The following is a 20,720-nucleotide window of genomic DNA, read 5'->3' on the forward strand; positions in this document are numbered from 1 at the left end:
GCAACATAGTAATGCTAATGCAGTCGCCACCCGAATGTCACTTTTATCATATCTCATAATGTTATTGTAAACGCGAGCGAAGCGAGCGCGAAAATTTTTCGATATAAAAAACGCAGTTTGATAGACAGTTGTACATTTTTACTTTTAGTCCCAACCAGGCGCGAATCCAGGATTTCATACAGAGAAGGGATGGGACGTTATTAGATGGGTACTTTTACATGTATTAAAGTTTCATGTAGGTACCTACTCCACGACGACTGCAATGCTGATGCAGCCTGCGCTTTTTTTTGCCTACGGTTTTGGTGTCCTCTAGACGTGGTCCCTAAGCAAGTGCTTATTTTGCCTAAAAGGGTTGATCCGGCACTGCAAATGACAGACGTCAATATTTTTTTTTTTCAAAGTACCCACCTTGTATGAATATGGATTTAATATGGGTGCGATATAATTACGATGATGGAGAAAATTAATAATTTTAAATAATTATGCAATTATACGCGTGTTGATAATTATGTGTGTTTATTTTACCACTATGTAACTATGTAAACTCATTTTTAGTTTTCTTTATTAATTAATGTTTACTCAGTTCCCCAAAAGACTGTGCAATGAGGGGCAATTAATTTACTGTCGTTTAATTTAGTTGTATTATTAATTTATTAAATCAACATAATTATTCAATTATTTTTGTTGATATCCGTAGCCCCTGTTCTAAACTTAGTTTTAATTTGGCAAAATCTTTCCTCGGTGGCTTATTCATGTCACAACATATTCAATTCAGCGCCATTTGTTAGTTTACCAGGGTACTCAATAGTGGTAGCACATATTTGAAAAAAGTTTGCCCCTCTTTCCTAAGTAGCGCCATAAGATTCAGGGGCAAACTTAAGTCAATCGAGTTTTGTGGCTACCCCCCCTTTTAGGGGTTGAATTTTTATAGCCTATAACCTGGCCGGGGATTTTCTCGACAGATTAGTAAAGTTTTCATCAAAATCCGTTCAGCCGTTTTCACGTGATGCGCGTTCAAATAAACAGACAAACAGATAAACAGACAAACAGACAAAAATTCTAAAAACTTTTGGAACGTGTTCTGTTATCGATTCTAAGTATCCTCAGCCAACTTTTTTTCAAATATCTTCCATGTACAGACTTTTGACCGTCTTCAGCTTTATTATATGTATAGATAGATAGATTAATTAAGAGGAATTTTAAATGATTATTTTTGATATTTTTTGTACTGTATTTTAGGAATACATATATTATACAACTGTTTACAACCAATTATGAGCCTTGTAGCTTGAAATAAATGAGTTTTATTTGTTTATTTTATTATTTAATAACACTGATTTTAAAAAACGCTGGTGCTCGCAACTTGTTCCAAACAAAAAGTAGAATTCTAACTAGTGTAGTGAGACCAGACAAAAGTTGTGGGGCTTCGTGACAACGTAAATTGCTCTGAGAGCCTACCGCGAACCACGTTCGACGTGTTGCCTCTCTGTCGCACCTGTAAATTAGTACGTAAGTGTGAAAGGGAGGCAACACGTCGAACGTGGTTCGCGGTAGGCCCTCTGTTTCGTCAGCTTTAAATAAATAAATTAAATATTTTGAGACCTTTTTCCAAATCAACTAGTAAGGCTTGCGTTGTAGATAATAAACTACGATGATAGATATAATACTTAAATATTTACATATCAAACATTTATAGTTTAGTTTAGTTTGTTGTTGTTGTTGTTGTCTGTCCTAGGGCACCCCGGAGGTGCATAGGGCCTCCACAAGATCCTTCCACGCCTTCCTGTCTAGAGCAACCGTCTTGGCCTCGTTCCAGCTCAGTCCTACGGCTGTCAGCTCGTTTTCTACGCTGCGCCTCCAGGTGTGTACAGGGCGTTTGCGGGCTCGCTTCCCGCCCTGAGGCCGCCACTCGAACGCGATACTGGCGTTGTTCGTATCCCCTCTTCGCAGGGTATGACCGATCCATCTCCACTTCCGCAGCGCTACTTCTTGGACGATCGGAGGTTGTCGGCACATACTCCACAAATCCTCATTTCTTATAGTCTTCGGCCAGAATATGCGGAGGATCGACCGGAGGGACTTATTGACAAACACTTGTAGCTTGTGTGTCAGCCCTTTTGTCACTCTCCACGTCTCACAGCCGAAGAGCAGCACGGACTTGACGATGGATTCGATGGATTAGTTTAGTTTAGTTTAGTTTTTTTATTTCATAATGATAAATTACAGTATAAATTATTCTTACGCTAATCTATATGAATTTACATTATGATCGTCAATAATTTAGCATGCAAACGTAATTATACAATGTCAACAATGATAATCAAATGGAAGTAATTTATTCAATAACAAAACTTATACATACTATTATTAAAATTATGTATAAACTAAATAAATTAAATATAAATTATAACCGAGGAACATATATTCATAACGATTATCATAAATTTTCCCGGATAACTTTTTCTTCTTTTAAATAAAAACATAATGATTTCACCAACTTCAAAAGTACAGTCGCCATCAGATATATAGGAGCGGCCAAGGTGTTCACAATATCTGAACACGCGCTCTAACGCCCTGACAATAGAGGCGTGTTCCGATATTTGTGAGCACCTTGGCCGCTCCGATATATCTGATGGCGACTGTACCTATTCGGTAGTTGATTTTAGTACAGTCGCCATCAGATATATCGGAGCGGCCAAGGTACTCACAAATATCGGAACACGCCTCTATTGTCAGGGCGTTAGAGCGCGTGTTCAGATATTGTGAACACCTTGGCCGCTCCTATATATCTGATGGCGACTGTACCTAAAGTGATAGCTGGACTTTACAAGTAGCCACGATGGGTTGCCGAGACTATAGTTATTTGTACAACAAGAGATCAAAGTTTGATATTTCTTCGAGTGCTTATTTTGAGTCCCGTGCAAGCGAAAGATTCTATAATAGAATCTAGTTTAGATTCAAAAGCGCACGAGATGTAAATAACTTTGATCTCGTGTAGTACACAAAATTTTTCACCCTAAGCAGTGAGAACATACCTAGAGGGACAGAGATAATAGAACCCAAGTATATCGAACTTGTATTAGACCCCGCATGTTGAAATGACATTTGACTATAAAGGTCACTTGAATGTCATTTTGTCTCACTCAGTGTGCAAAATGCGATTTTGACTTTGACTTGTTTGTTTGTTTTTAAGAAGCAAAGTACCCTTGTTCGAGCTGCTGAGGTGAAAAAGAATGATTCATTACATAAGCTATCAATAGGGAATATTAGGCAAAGCTCTGCGTAGGTGGCACCTTTGTGGCACATACAGTAAACAAACCACATTGACACATTGCCTACCGCGAAACAAGAAAATCGAAATTTCGTTATCTAATCTCTCTATCACTTTTGCATATTCGAGCGATAAAGAGGCAGATAACTAAATTTCGATTTTCGCGTTTACCGGTCGGCCCTTGTTAACAAACCGCCTTGATGCATCAATGTCATATTTTAATGTCTGTGAAAACTTGTCAAAAAACAGTTTAAGGCACAGTATGTATAAGTTAGTCTATGAATTTACTGAGTCGGTAGTGCTGCACTCTGGCGGCAAAACATTGCAGTAATATCCCCTATTGTGTAGCTTAACTTCAAACTCGGGTAAATCCATTCGACCCTCTCAGCAAATATCTACCCTATTACCGTTTCTTAATACCAAAATCGCATAATCTGACAGATGTATTTACCCGAGTTTGAAGTTAAGCGACTCAATTTTCCATTTTAAAAACAATAATCTGTCCAACCAGAAACCTCCACTTTTGGAAGTCAAGGCGAGTTGTTTTAAATTTAATGACGCAACAAATGCATTCTTAAATATATTAAGAACGGGTCACTCACGTATTTTAAGTTCAAAAATGTTCACAATAAGGTGCAACGGGGCAATTTCGACTGCTGGGTAATTTCAACTAATCGAAACATCTTCCATGTTTTACATCATTAACTAGAGTGCCATATATGTTAAGATAGCGAAAAATATGTGTTGTGTGTGTTGTGTGGTGTGATTCTAGTTAATAATGTAAAACATGGAAGATATTTTGATTAGTTGAAATCATCCCGCAGTCGAAATTGCCGCGCTGCACCTTATATTTAGACGCCCAGACGTCAAAACTTGCCAAGAAAAATGCGATTTTGATTTGTCAAAACAAAGATTCACATTAGAATGGAACAGGAGACCTTTTTATTGGACTCTGGGCGGCTAGGGGTTAATATGTCTGTGTCTCACAGAAGTTTTGTTATTAAAATGCAGTCTTACTGATAACTTTCTTTCACATAAACTAAATTAACTTCAACAAGAAAAGAGCCTCAGGACAAACGAAAACTGAACTAAATAACCCATTATCTTCCTGGATAAGGTGAATCGAAACACCCAAGGGGCGAACTCTGTTTAACAATGTGATACGGTTTTCTCCTTACAAGGTGGTCTAATTATACATTTAAAAAAAAAACTTTTCTTACAAGTTTTTTACAAAATGGCACAATAATGAAATTGCATTCATTTAAGTAACTGCTTATTATTTTCAGTATTCTCCTTTAGTTAGAATTAAAAGTGCGTTGCCGGCATATAAAGTGGAAGTACGCTCTCTTCTTGAAGGTTTGAAGTCAGGCGACAATTCATTCTACAATTTAGCTGTGCTAGGCAGGAAGTTTCTGCAGAAACGTAAGTTGAGGACTGCCAACCATCTAAGTGGTGAATATAGAAAATTATCAACAATAGATATTATAATAATACTTCGGGCACGATACACGAAACCAAAACTCTATGGAACGTCTCATTGTCCAAGGACGAGTGGAAGGCAAGTGGTCACGAGGTCGGCCACCTACGCGCTGGACAGACCTGATCAAATCTGCGACACAAACCACCATAGTCCAATGTTCCCGTAACGCTGAAGACCGTGGCAAGTGGAGGCGCATTGCGAGGGCTGCGTTATCCACGATAGATACGTCTCATCATACAACCACGACCACTCTGTCAAGAGTGAACGACTGAGGAGGAGGAGATATTATGCAGCAGTAAGAAAAAATGTCAACGTATTTGGCCATTGACTCAGGGTGCGTCGCTGCACCATTGAGCGTGATCCGCTAACATACTTAGCACCACTTGCACCATTCCACTAACCCGGGTAAAGTGGTTATACCGTTATCCCAGTGTCAAATTGTACTGGTAACCATGGTAACTCCAGGTTTAACCGGTTAACCCCGGGTTAGTTAATGGGGCAAGCGGCCCTTATTGGTGCCTTACCATATCAAATTATTAAAACACAATCAGCCTCCAACTTTCTTACCTCGAAATTTCAAACTGCATTCATAATTCCGAACTTCGCCAAGATTAAATACGGTAATAAAGTTTCGTTCTTATCGAGGCAATTTGCGGGGGAAAAACATCCAAGGGGTGAAACAAGGATGAAAGTGGTGGGGAAGTGGCAGACCTGGGGAAGTTTTATCTTAGTTTGTGCGACGTTTTTGATATGTCCGAGCGTATCTCAGAATCTTGAGTTTTAAAGTTTGACCGGTAGGGGGAGCTAAATTGACTTTTCTTAAATAGTGCTTTGAATAGACGAAACTAGGTACTAATAGAATATAGAGGGAAAGATTATTTAAAGGCTCTCTTTATTTTTTTAAAACTAATTAGAATCTTGCATTTTATCCACATAGATTGGTAAGAAAATATTAAACGTGCTTATTCCTGAGAGCAGGCTGCGATGGTATGGTCACGAAAAAGAAGGCCTTCTGACTACGTAGGAAATTTGGCACTACAACTTTCTATCCGAGGTCGAAGATCTAGGGGCAGACCCAGAACAAGATGGAAGGATGTAGTGCTAAGGATATGAGTGAGTGCAAGTTATCTGAGGACGATGGCGTAGACAGGGCGAAGTGGAGAAGGTTAAGCAGGAAAGCCCACCCCACCACCATGTGGGATGGATAGCTAGGAAGAGAGAGAGAGATTCCTGCTTATTAATTCATCATCATCATCATAACTTAAGAGCTTTTCTCTTGTCGGTGGAGTAATCGCCAATCATTTATTTCTTGTGCCAGTCTTTTAATTTCCTCATACGACGCATTATTTTTTATTTGGCTGAGATAAGTAATTCTAGGTTCCCCTTCTTCTTTTTATCTTTTCAATCCTGCCTTCCAGGATATTTAGGAAAAAGTTGTCATGGCGTATAAGGTGTCCTACCATCATGCCCCTCCTAATTCTTATTGCATTTAATAAGCATCGCTTTTCTCCTATCATACTCAGGACCTCTTCATTCGCCTTCCTTTCAGTCCACCTAATCCTTTCCATCCTCCGCCAACACCACATTTCGGAAGCTTCCAACTTTTTTCTATCTTTTTGTCTCAGTGTCCATGTCTCACTCGCATACAATGCAATGCTCCAGATAAACACATTTATCAATCGCTTATTCATTCATGCGAGTAAAATGTGTACAATTTTGGATGCTCCCAATATTAAACAAATGGCCGTTGAATAACAATTTACAACAACCAAGGCTCAATTTGATTAAGTATTTACTTCTTGAAAAAAGTGAAATCATACTTTAATTTCAAAAAATCTCAAAGCTCTATTGAATAATAAAACTAGAAATTATACTGCCTAATAATTTGTCTTGGCTTTTATCCCCAATTTCTATTGAAAACTAATAACTTATAACAGAAGCCCTTGAAGCTCAAACTTTTCATTAATGTTCCTATAGATATAGGGTATTTGACTACTAATCAAATCAGTTTCTTTTTTCGAACTGTCAAAACGATTATGCTACTATGGAATTTCTATAAAACACTAGCATGTGACGTCACAATCAAATTACCTACTCTTTATAGTTTTATACGTGGTTTAAAATAGAAATTGTGTCTTAAAATAACTGATGTCTACGTTTCTCTATTCATATTCTGGTGCTTTATTTCATGCATTGTGTAAAATAATTTATTTTAAATACAGTCAAACACCAAATAAATATGTCATTGTATTGTGTTCGTATAGATACCTAATTGTATCATCTACGCCACATGTTTTTGCACCGCCTACAACTTATCTGCTTTGCCTAAAGGTTGGTAGAGAATGCCTTATGGAATTAAGCTCGCCTTTTGTACAGTGTATTTTCTTATGTGCAATAAAGATTAAATAAATAAATACCCTATTGTGGGTATTTATTTATTTAATCAAAAAATACACCAACTGGTAAAGGCTCTCTTGATTGTTCAAAAACCGATAGCAAAGTTGCATTTTATTCACATGTGAGGCAAAGTAATCAAATGCAAATTTTGAGTTGTTTTCTTATGTTTTCTGGTAGAGTTGACTTTTAAATGATGCTTTTTAATGATAAATATTTAATTATATTCATTTCGATTTGATTTGGTTTGATATTTTACATTTAATATTTGCTTCGGGTTGGTGTGGTAAATAAAATTGTGTTTAACTCGGGGGAAAATTTTGTTTAACCCTCGTGCTTTGAAACCCTCGCAACGCTCAAGATTCCATTTTTCAAACCACTCGCTAGGTTCGTGGCTCAATTTTGGAATCTTTCGCTTGCTCGGGTATCAACATTAGCACGGGCGATTAAACAACAACTTTGCCCCCTTGTAAAACAAGTAACTATTAAATACAGTCAAATACCCTAAGTATTGTGGAGAAAAAAATCTTTTCACCTCAGCAGCTCGAACAAGGGTACTTTGCTTCTTAAAAACAGTGAGCAAAATGCGATTTTGCTCACTGAGTCATTTTGTCACACTCAGTGAGCAAAATCGCATTTTGCTCACTGAGTGAGACAAAATGACATTCAAGTGACCTTTATAGTCAAATGTCATTTCAACATGCGGGGTCTAATACAAGTTCGATATACTTGGGTTCTATTATCTCTGTCCCTCTAGGTATGTTCTCACTGCTTAGGGTGAAAAATTTTGTGTACTACACGAGATCAAAGTTATTTACATCTCGTACGCTTTTGAATCCCTTACTACGCTCAAGATTCTACATTAGATTCACTCGCTACGCTCGTGAATCTATTATAGAATCTTTCGCTTGCACGGGACTCAAAATAAGCACTCGAATAAATATCAAACTTTGATCTCTTGTTGTACAAATAACTATTGTCACATCCAGTACATCTACATCACTAATATTTTTTTGCATAATTCACAACGATACTGTCCTGATTTCCCCCTTGAGTTATTCCAAGGCTTCTCATTACGTTCTGTGGCTTCACTATTTTCATCAACTTGACAACGAAATCCGAAACCTCACTCCGTTTCTTTCTGACCTTCACTTGGACAATTGGAGTGAAAGGGCAAACTGCGGTTTCATATTTCATTTTTGACTCGGGGTCGTTTGAGGGGTGTAGATTTGCTCGTCTAGTTAACCTTTTGACAGCTGGGGGCTGTTTAAAGGAATTTGTACCTTATTTGTTTGTGGATAATGTTTATTTTAAAGATGAAAGGATTGGTCAAGTGGACATGGACAATATTACGAGTTGATTACTAGGGGTGGCTTTTCTTATGGTAATTTAGCTCTTTTGAAGTGAAATGCGTTCAAACGGAGGTTCAGGTGTGACACTTAAACAAATTTTAGGGTTCCGTAGCCAAATGGTAAAAAACGGAACCCTTATGGATTCGTCATGTCTGTCTGTCTGTCTGTCCGTCCGTATGTCACAGCCACTTTTTTCCGAAACTATAAGAACTAACTGAAACTTGGTAAGTAGATGTATTCTGTGAACCGCATTAAGATTTTCACACAAAAATAGAAAAAAAAACAATAAATTTTGGGGATTCCCCATACTTAGAACTGAAACTCAAGAATTTTTTTTTTCATCAAACCCATACGTGTGGGATATCTTCAAATCTCTGTCTTAAAATCTTATATATGGATAGGTCTTCAAAAATGATATTGAGGTTTCGAACATCATTTTTTTCTAAACTGAATAGTTTGCGCGAGAGACACTACCAAAGTGGTAAAATGTGTGTACAGGGGGGGGGGCTGTAACTTCTAAAATAAGAGAATGATAAAACTAAAAAAAATATATGATGTACATTACCATGCAAACTTCCACCGAAAATTGGTTTGAACGAGATCTAAAGCACTACCGCCAGTTTTAAGATTGACATATTCACTCACGTTTAAGTAACTTACTTTCTATGCATCTCGCTCGTACTCGCATATTAGTGCAAGCGAGATGTATAGAAAGTAATTTACGTAGACGCGAGTTAATCTGTCAATGTCAAAACTGGTGGTAGCCGTACTAGTAAGTAGTTTTTTTTAATACGTAACCGCAATTTTATTATGTTACTTGCTACTATACGGAACCCTTCATGGGCGAGTCCGACTCGCACTTGGCCGCTTTTTATACATGTATTGTAGGTATATTTAACACTTTTTCTGTAACATCATTTAATCATTATATTCTTATTCTTGCTTATCACCTTTGTCGTCCAAAAGATTTCTGAATAAAAAAAAGTTGAAAGAGTACCTAAAGTGCTCAGTTAAATATTGGGCCGTTTATTTTCACTACACAATCTTCATTCTAAGCCCAAATTAATCTTGAGTCTCAAGGATTCTCAAGAAAAGCCTTATTTTAACGAAACCAAGCTAAAAAGACCTAAAGTAAGTCCCATCGTAATTTAGATCTCATAAAGCAAAGTAATAGAGTTTTTTTGCTCCTCGACTGTAATTCCTGAATTAAGATTTCGTATACCAAACTGCATTTGGGTACTTTTAATGTATGGGCTCCCAACTCAACTATAATATTAATTTCGATACAGTTTAGTCAGTATAATGAAATTGACCAATCACAGCTCGCCGCGGTCAAGAGGACGAAACAAAACCATAGCTCAAATTAATTATTTATGTTAGGTTATATTGTAGGAACAATTGCTTCATAAGGCAGAAACGCGCATGTGACAGCCTTAATATAGGAACATCCATAGACTACGAAAACCACTTAGTGTTACTTGTTAGTCTCCATAGGCTACGGTGGCTAAAATCGAAAAAAAACTGTTTAAAAATTAAATTTAGCGCGGAGCAAGTACCAGGGCCTCATGAGTTACGAGAAGGTGTCGTTGACCAACCCGCCGGGCTCCAGGGTTATTTTTAACCCTGGAGCTCGATTCAGATTTCACAATATGATCTCATTTTGATATGACCTTGATCGCACACGCTAATAGGGAATATTAGGCAAAACTCTACGTAGGGGGCGCCACTACCACTATCCATCACAATCTGGGGGTCTACCGCGAAACAAGAAAATCGAATTCGTTATCTAACCTCAATCACTCTTGCATATTCGAGAGATAAAGAGGCAGATAACTAAATTTCGATTTTCACGTTTCCCGGTAGGCCCTTGTTAACCACCTTGATGCGTCAATGTCATATTTTATTGTCTGTGAAAACTTGTCAAAAAACAGTCCTCGTAAGACCCAGGGCAATTTTTATGATTTTGAATTTGGAACTTTCTTTTATTTCTATATGAGTTCAAAACTCGAATTTAATGTCTTGTACAAGTACACGGGGACTTACGAGGTTAAGCCACAATATGTATAAGTTACTCTTTGGGTTACTAGCTAGCTTAGTGCTGCACTCTGGCGGCAGAACATTGCAGTGATACGATAATTAGACCTGCCATAGTACGATTATTTTTGATCCTGTCGATCTCTAGACAATCTGCCGACGCTTCATAAAGATGTATACACTTCTTCACCTCAATCCATTGCAATGAGGTGAAAAAATGTATACATGTTTATGAACACGACTGTACCTATATTCATTCTACATTCGAGTGATTATTCTGTATGAAATACTATAACTAAAAGGGCCCACTGATTAACAGTCCGCCGGACGGTATCGGCCTGTCAGTTAGAACAAAATTTTGACAGTTCCGAACAACTGACAGGCCGATACCGTCCGGCGGACTATTAATCAGTGGGCCCCTTTATTCTGTGACAGGACGTATGTGACACATCTGTGTATATTTTGTGACAACCCTGTGACACATTCTATTAGACGGGACAATGTGTGGTGATTGAATAGGGTTGGCAATTGGATTTTTCATTGAGATCGTTAGGGTTGATACATATATTATGTATGTGTTTACTTAATTTGAACAAATTGAGTATTTTATTTATTTATATTTTAAGTTTTTGTCCAAGAGAGGGGACAAGCACTGTGAATGGAATTGATTGTAGCGAACGTTAGGGCCACCACACACTAGCGTCTCCCGATAGCGTACTGTAAGAGTAAAAACACCAGAGCACCATTATACCAATATTTATTAGGGAATCACAATTATGAGAGTTTAGGTCTTAGATAATATGCGACGCCGTTCACGTGCAAAACCGATCTACAAGATGGACGACACCATTAGTGATGTGGCATTCCCGGTTATGGTATAGTGATGTGAAGCAGCGATAAATGACGATTCCGCCTTTTAGTACTTATAGCGTGTTAATGTTGAAAAAATTGAGGCACTTTGAGGGTCAGATGCAGGAGGCGGTAATTTTGGACACGGCGCGTATAGTACGTCGGTTCCTCACTCTGCGGCCCTGACCACCGGCAGCTCGGCCCCTGCCCCGCTGCCGGCGGCACCCTAGATTAGGGTTTTTAATAATGTGTTTATATATTTTTTGTAATGTTTTGTAAGTGTTTTTATATTGTACTTTTATACTCACATTGTAAAACCCTAACCTAAGACCCAAATTAAATAAAGGAAATAATAATGTAACAACATGGAAGATATTTCGATTACATGAAATTATCCCGCAGTCGAAATGGTCCCCCTGCACCTTATCCTTAATATACAAAACGACATAACAAAACGTAAATATATGTGACGTCCCACGGTCAAAGGTACCTTATGGCGGGTATGGAGTTATGCATACCCCAGTAATCTACAATAAATAAGCTATCGATAACACAAAAGATCAACCTTCTAGGTTGCGTAGTTACAGAGATATGATTTTTTGAAAATAATGTTGTGAAATGAGCAACTTTACGATAGAGAAGTTTTAAGTTTAGCCGCCTAAAAAACTATGTTCCTGAAGTAAGTTACATAGTTGACTACAAATAATAATACCTTATATATCTGAGATTAAAAAAATATTGCGACTTGTTCTGTAATGCAAATAGAAACTTTTGATATCGACTGATTTATGTGTATACTAACCAATCTCTTGAAAATAAAGTTTTATTTCATTTTCACGATTGATTGCAATGAGCTCTCAAGATTTAAATTTTATCTATTAGAAAACGACACTGACAGACAGTTTAAGCAACAAACAATACCGATTTAGAGGTGAAAATGTATTTTCTGACTTTTTCATATAAAATCACAAAATTGAATATTTTTACTTTTAATGTCACACACAATCAATTTTTCTGAGCACATATGAAAGAAATTCTGTCATTCAAATGAAATAAATCCTAAAACCCCAACTAAATACTATATTTAACCCCTTATGCCACTATAAACTTACATAACAATAACTGTATTTGCTCCATACATTTACGAAAAGGTACCTTATGGAAATAAATCTAATAATACATCACTAGTAAATATCAATCATATTACAGTTTATCTTTTATGAATAGAAAATATGAATTTACATTAAACTGCCCCAAATTTAATTAGTTCTTCGTCATAATAATCTTAAAAAAGACCAATAATTTGTATGTAATGAAAAGGTACCTTGTGATTAAGTTACATGATGAGGCATGATGATGATGGAACAGTTAGGATAAACTAATAATATTTTGGTAATGGTATAAATCGTCTATTTCTTATCAATAATATATTTCGGTTTCTATTGAAGATAAGCGGCATTGAGGTTCAATGACCTCAGATATTCCATAAGGTAATGCGTCGGGTATTGGCATTTTTCAGCAAACCAATGGCTGATTTACTGCATGCGACCAAACCAAATGAAGATTATTCTAGTTAAGAAAGACTTGACGAGAGTAACTTTGGTATAATAGCAGACTACTTGGATTTGTGATGTCGGTCTATGTACGGTCATAATATTTGCGAGGCGCCCCAACCAGAACTGAAATTATCAAATTAGTTTTGCAGAATGCTAATACAGGAAATTGGTAGAGAAACTACCAAACTTCTTTTCCCGTATTGACTAGTTTTTTTGGGAATTTTCAATCTTTTTTCCATAAGGTACCTTTTCTACTAAACTCTGAGACGACATTACTAGGCTTATAACTAACTTATAACAAAAATAAAAACAGGTAAACAAACGTTACGCATTAAGGTTTCAGATCACACAATAAAAAAAAATTGAGCATTTTTTCACCTCTTTACAAAACATTTCATATCTCCGAAACTAGAAACCCTCATAAGGTACCTTTTCCCGTGGAACGTCACATATCATTCCACTGTCACAGACACTTTCATTTGAGCTGTAAAGTGATATGTGACAACCTTGATGATAAAAAAACCACGCAAAGGACAATGAACCTTAACATTACGTTATAAAGTTCAAATTAGCGGTTCACTGACACATTTTTGTCAAGAGAGTGCACACATGTTTTGAAGAAAAACAAAAAAGCATCACACTGCCACGAAAATTTTAATTTGGGACTTTAATACCGTGTGGTAAGGATTAATATGGAATAGTTTGATTTCATATGTTGTATTCAAGTTCTAATAGTTTGAGGACATTCATTGCGTTACATTACATCGTATAATATGACCTGTATTAGAGTTTTATCTGGTCCCTATGATAACTTCACCCTGAGAATATTAACCCCATAATTTTCTAAATAATGTCTAAGCATGAAATACTAATTTTTTGAAGTGAAAACTTCTTTAGCGGCGCTGAGCACTTTTTGAGGTGGGGAAAAAATTATAAACTCGGGACAGCGCGCGTAACGCGTAACCCTCTCTTTCGACCGCGCGGCGAAAACGTATGCCTGAGCCTGCTGTTTCGTTTTTAGGGTTCCGTACCCAAAGGGTAAAACGGGACCCTATTACTAAGACTTCGCTGTCCGTCCGTCCGTCCGTCCGTCCGTCCGTCCGTCCGTCCGTCCGTCCGTCCGTCCGTCCGTCCGTCCGTCCGTCCGTCCGTCCGTCTGTCACCAGGCTGTATCTCACGAACCGTGATAGCTAGACAGTTGAAATTTTCACAGATGATGTATTTCTGTTGCCGCTATAACAACAAATACTAAAAACAGAATAAAATAAAGATTTAAATGGGGCTCCCATACAACAAACGTGATTTTTGACCAAAGTTAAGCAACGTCGGGAGTGGTCAGTATTTGGATGGGTGACCGTTTTTTTTTTTGCTTTTTTTTTGTTTTTTTTTTTTTGCATTATGGTACGGAACCCTTCGTGCGCGAGTCCGACTCGCACTTGCCCGGTTTTTATTCACCAAACAACTTTAGTCATAACGTATCATAATCAGGTCAATTATTTAAAACTGGACTTTTATATTAAGCAATAAAGCTCAGTGTTCTAATCTTGTACGGGCTGAAATACGAGGATCTCACAGTTACATTCTAACTTTAAAGCACTCAAATATAATTCAATAAAGCTACATCTTGATGAAATCGCTAATAAAAGTGAACTCTAGTACTGGTGAATAAAACTCAAAATATCATGACAAATATATTTAGATGCGAGGTCTGCAAGGTAACTTTAAAATTTCTATTCGAATTTTAAACAATTAACGCTACAAATTTGAATATCGAATTTTAAACAAGCTCACTGGCCAGCTATTTTTGAACTAAAGTTTTTCAATAGAAAGGAGGATGGGTCAATTATACATAGTGCTGCAGACATTTTGGACTAGTCATTGAGCTTTCACTTCTGTCGGCACTCCCGGAGTGCAACCCGTTTTTTTTTTTAATCATAACTTGATTAGTTATTTATGTTATGATACTAATTTGACACGACTCACAATGCATCCCTCTCGCACTTATTGCACTTATTGTTTTTCAGAGTTATTGAGATAAAAGGTAAAAAACCCGCGAGGTGGCCATTGGCCAAATCTTCTGTCTCAAGTTTCGCTGCAAGTATTTTTTTTCGTCTAATTTCCTGGTTTTTTAACCCCCCTCTTAAGTCAATGCTCAAATAATGTGTCAAAGAAAATGTACATACTCTCACAAACCACGAGCATTGAAAGTGTTAACCAAATAAAGACATACAAATTATTACAGCGGGGAGAAACGATGACTCACGATTGGAAGACGTTAAATGGTTTCCCAATACAAAATCACCTTAATTCCACAAGGTTCCAAGTGTTATGACTTTGTATGGACGTGGGACTCTTTGGTTGTGAAGGCGGAGAAGTTTCACAATTCAAAAACAAAACATTTACTTGGACAAGGTTGTAAGTGGCTGAGGATTTGGACGGATGTAGGACTATTTGGTTGTTATTGGTGTGATGTCTCACTTTGGTTTTGAAAGGGTAAAATTGAAGTGCACGATTCTGTGGTTAAACAATACAATATGAAATGTGAGAATTGGGAGTGTTTGGAAATTGGTCTATGGTTTATTTGTCTTTCAATTAACAATTTGATCGAGTTGTATCTGTAACAAATAGGTGTAATTGTAGGGCTTTTTTTTTTGCTTTCAAAACCAAATTTGGATTTCAACGTAACGTAACGTAATATATTCCCTCTGCCTTTTAAAGGCAGAGGGAATATATTTTCCACCTGATTTTGAACTTTGTTTCAAAGTAATAGGGTCCATTTTTGCATAATTTTTGATTCCCCTATGCCTGATACGTCTGGGAGGACATCATCATCATCATCATAACAAATAGGATAAATACTTGCAGAGTAGGGCATATTGATATGATATTCATATAATATAGCCTTACCACTAGTTTGACACTGACATTCGCTAACGTTTGCGTAACTTACTTTCTACAGGATGGAACATTTCTAGAGACCGAGCTGAAAGGAAAAGGATAGTGTTATCTAGGTGATCGACAATCGAGTTATTATAATCGTAAAGCTGGATTAAAAAGTATGTCATGTCATTCAATATGATCTACTTGCTAGGGTTGAAACATACAGATTTTTGCATTAATGTGTAACAAACTGTACCTATTTCAAAAACGGTTAGAAATATTAACGTGATTAATAAAGTACGTAGCCTAAACAATTCCCCCTTTGCGTAAAAGTCCTTCGTTCTTTTCCATCCTCGCTCGCACTAATTTCCTAGTATGAGCAAGATGCATAGAAAGTAAGTTACGCACACGCTAGCGAATATGTCAGTGTCAGGTCAGTGTCAAACCCGTGGTAAGGTTACTTAAATGTGGTAAAGGGTAGCGTAACATTTTAATAAACAAAGTGCATGTGCAGTTGGTGTTCGCTAGCGCCATTTTAAACTTGATCGCCTTTAAAGTTGGGTATACTATCCTTATGGGTACAACGCCTGGCAGCTCTTCATCGGTGGAGATTAAAAGTTCAAGTCTATTCTATCATCTAATACCTTTAAACGAGCAATTCTTGTTTATTTATATATTTCGGGGATCTCGGAAACGGCTCTAACGATTTCGATGAAATTTGCTATATGGGGCTTTTCGGGGACGATAAATCGATCTAGCTAGGTCTTTGGAAAAGCGCGCATTTTTGAGTTTTTATCTGTTTTCCGAGCAAAGCTCGGTCTCCCAGATATTGTATATTTAAGCGCAAAAAAGGTAATTTTTGGGTTTCTATAGAAATCTTGACATCATTTACTTCAAAACTTTCTCTTTAACACGCTTTATTCAAACCAAACTATACCTATATTTTTTTAACCACACAATGAACTACTAACATTAAGTTTTGCTCCTTCATCGTCTGAAGTGTAGAAAAAGCAATCGTTTCGTTGCAGCTTACAGTTTAATTAAAAATGTAATTTATAATGTTGACAGTATCTCACCGAGTTCTTTGAAATATTATGATCGACGGAGCACGCCATATTTACTTGTGCTGTTCCCAATGCTAGCAAGACAATCGCCTCATGCACTTCCAAGATAATAATATTAGATGATATTGTTCTTTGTATGTCTTTACTCTTTACCCATCACGGAACGGTCAGCAGCAATAGTTGCTAAGCGGGCCAGATGTTCAAAATTACCTTAACGCGACTTTATTGTTAAGGGAATAAGAGCGCGTCAAGGTAATTTTGAACACCTCGCCCGCTCAGCAACTTCTGCTGCTGACTGAACAATGGTGTCCTGAACTATCTTTATCATTATCTCTTTATTATTTAGTTTAGATATAGTTTGTATTATTATTTTTAGGCTAATTTAATGTTTTATATTTTTTTAATAATCTCGCTTTTGTAAAAACTTAGTTAATCTGTGTAAGAATGTCCTATCATCGTCATCATCTCAGCCATAAGACGTCCACTGCTGAACATAGGCCTCCCCCTTGGACCTCCATACGTACCGGTTGGAAGCGACCCGCATCCAGCGTCTTCCGGCGACCTTAACAAGGTCGTCTGTCCATCTTCCTCGTCGTCGTCTGGGTGGACATCCTACGCTGCGCTTGCTAGTCGGTGGTCTCCACTCGAGCACTTTTCGACCCCATCGGCCATCTTCTCTGTGTGCAATGTGGCCTGCCCATTGCCACTTCAGCTTGCTAATCCGGTGGGCTATATCGGTGACCTTAGTTCGTCTACGGATCTCCTCATTTCTGATTCGATCACGTAGAGAAACTCCGAGCATAGCCCTCTCCATAGCTCGCTTAGCGACTTTGAATTTTGAGATGAGGGCGAGAATGTACTATAATATTTATTATTTATTTACAAGTCGCATTCCTCTACCGATTCTCGTGAAATTTGTGTGAGCAGATTCAACAGGCAATATATTTGTCAAATCAGTTACGAAGCGCTTTGCTTCTTCTTGCGCACTGCCAAGGAATGGAATTCCTTGCCGGCGTCTATGTTTCCATGCTCACATAACCCGGCAACCTTCAAATCAAGAGTGAACAGTCACCTCGCTCCATCGTAGGCCACGTCTACGTTTCGGCTAGTCTGTGGCCATGAGTAAGGCCATTCATCATAATAAATAAAAGTTTTTTTTAATAATCGTGAGATCTCTCAAAGCCATTACTTATAGTTACCATGTAAAGAGAACTTATGTAATTGCATGTCACGATACGCTGGTTTTCCCAAGGACTCGGTTGGGAATAATCTTCTTCTTCGTCGTTCCCTCATGACTGAGGATCGTGACCAATAACTATGTCCCTCCATGTATCGCGAACAAGGGCTATGTGGGCTGCCCTCTGCATGGAACCACATGCTTGTTTTATGGAATCCGACCATCTTGCAGGGGCTCTTCCTCTAGCGCGCTTGCCTTCAACTTGCCCCAGTATGATGTCACGTTCGAGGCTGTGGTGTGGCGACCGCATTATGTGCCCAAAGAATCTAAAAGCCCTCTCCTGGCAGATTGTTGAGAGTCGTTTGGTGATTTTGAGTTCTCTCAGAATGGACTCATTTGTTCTCATTGCGGTTGGGAATAATACTGCAGTTTAAATAGACATGGAATGCAACTGGATTATATAAATATGGTTAAGATATCATTATACCATTTTAAAATTAATTGCAAGTCTTATTACCACTTAATAAGGTTGCATTTATTTGCAGCAGCGGTTCTATGATACGGTTGAAACGGTCGTGCAAAGTCCACTCTCTTGTTTGGTAAAAAGCTCCTGATGAGTAAAATGCTAAGGAATTATTAATCTTAAATATAAGGCGTAAAGTTGATTTTGTAATGGCAAGGTTTATAAGTAGAATTCTGATATATGAAACAGTTATGATTATGAAATTCTTATCCGCGTATGGGGACGTACTTATTGAGACTTTTACGTATTTATTTAATGACGGGGCAAAAAGACAAACGATATACAAAGAAATTTACTATTATATCTCTGAGATTTAAATCGCGCACGAAGGGTTCCGTACCATTACGTAAAAAACGGCAAAATAATCACGTTAGTTGTATGGGAGCCCCGCTTAAATATTTATTATATTCTGTTTTTAGTATTTGTTGTTATAGCGGCAACAGAAATACATCACCTGTGAAAATTTCAACTGCCTAGCAATCACGGTTCATGAGATACAGCCTTAGCTGGTGACAAACGGACAGCGGAGTATTAGTAATAGAGTCCCGATCTACCGTTTGGGTACGGAACCCTAAAAATTATATTTAAGTCCATATTTAGTTGCATATTATTCATACTTCATACAATATATTATTACAAGCCTAATGATTTCAGATTTCGATTTTAGATTTGAAGATGAAAATCGAAGGATCGTCAGTGTATGTAAACATTGTAAACTGACGCACAGACGTAAATATTTGTCGGATCTGTCTGGTCATTTTTTATTCTTATTGAAAATTACATGATATTGAACAATGTCACAATGTGTCCAAATAACATGAATTCACAAAAAGACCGTCAGATTGTAAACAATAATAATAATAATACATTAAAATAATTAAAAAATATAAAACAATCAAATAATCATAATAACAATTAAAAGTAATATTCAAATACAGTAAAATAAAATGTCAGAGAGCGTAATAAACATACTAAATACAATGTCAAAAAATGTCAAATTCATCTGTACTTCGATTTCGAGTTTCCAAAACGTCCCGCTTGGCGCGCTGTTCTAATCACATACAAACGGAGACTTAACGCAAACGCGTACGTCCGTCACGCTATCGAATGAAATTTACACCATTAAAATTTTTTTTTTATTATATGACACCTGTCATTTCAATACAATTTTGCAAAATTTGGCGTTTTTAGGTTATAAATTATATGGAGATGATAGGTGTCATCCTACCCTTCAAGTTTGAAAAATATTATAGGGTTCCTGATTAAACCTGAAATTAAGTTGAATTTATCTTTGCATAATCGCAAAATTCACATTTCGCTTTCATCTTCTTAGTATTGATAGCAAGTATGGTCCCGTCAATACTGCCAAAAGCACGGTGGCCCGAAGCGAGGCAAAACAAAGACTGGTTCGTATTAACTAGATATGTACCGGATATTCGGTTACTATCCGGTATCAGACCTATCCGGCCTATTCTAATACCCGGCCGGATACCGGATAGTGGCCTACTATCCGGCCGGATACTGGATAGTAAAATTGTTTGATTTCGGAGTTAACAAAATTGGAATAAGAAACAGTGACGGTCATAATTAATCGACTAGTTTATTATTTTAAAACAATTTTAAACATTCCACTCACTAGCACGTGCACTCATTTCGAACCTATAAATGAGTCCGCGCGAACGTTCACTACGAAACAGGTCAAAACCTGCACAATGCGCACTTGAAAAACCGAAATGTACGTATAGTTCCACAGGCCGAATATTCGGCGGCCGGATACCGGATATTCGGCCGATGGTCTGGCCTAATATCCGGTATCTGGCCAAACAACTAACCGTTGCATCTCTAGGATGGTATTGATAGCAAGTATGGTCCCGTCAATACTGCCAAACGCACGGTGGCCCGAAGCGAGGCAAAACAAAGACTGGTTCGTATTAACCTCCTTTGTGCTCTGATCCGAACAGTCTCTATATCGTGTATCATAGCCAAATGCCTAATGATTTCCTGAAATTGGCTCGAAATGACAAGTTTGTGTGGTTCTCATCTGATTTGAATTCACGCTTGTGATAGTTTTGATGTGATGTAGATACTTACTTATTACACGAATGTCCAAAATTTTTGTCTTATCAGTTCACTTTTTCGC

General features: G+C 37.5%; 1 protein-coding gene across 1 annotated transcript in view; it reads right to left on the reverse strand.

The window, feature by feature from the left end:
- Window positions 1-20,720, reverse strand: part of LOC134801888 (irregular chiasm C-roughest protein-like) — a 174,960-nt gene that overhangs the window by 92,471 nt on the left and 61,769 nt on the right. The gene's annotated exons all lie outside the window — the stretch shown is intronic.

The sequence above is a fragment of the Cydia splendana genome, chromosome 23, assembly GCF_910591565.1.
Source record: "Cydia splendana chromosome 23, ilCydSple1.2, whole genome shotgun sequence".
NCBI classification, from domain to species: domain Eukaryota; kingdom Metazoa; phylum Arthropoda; class Insecta; order Lepidoptera; family Tortricidae; genus Cydia; species Cydia splendana.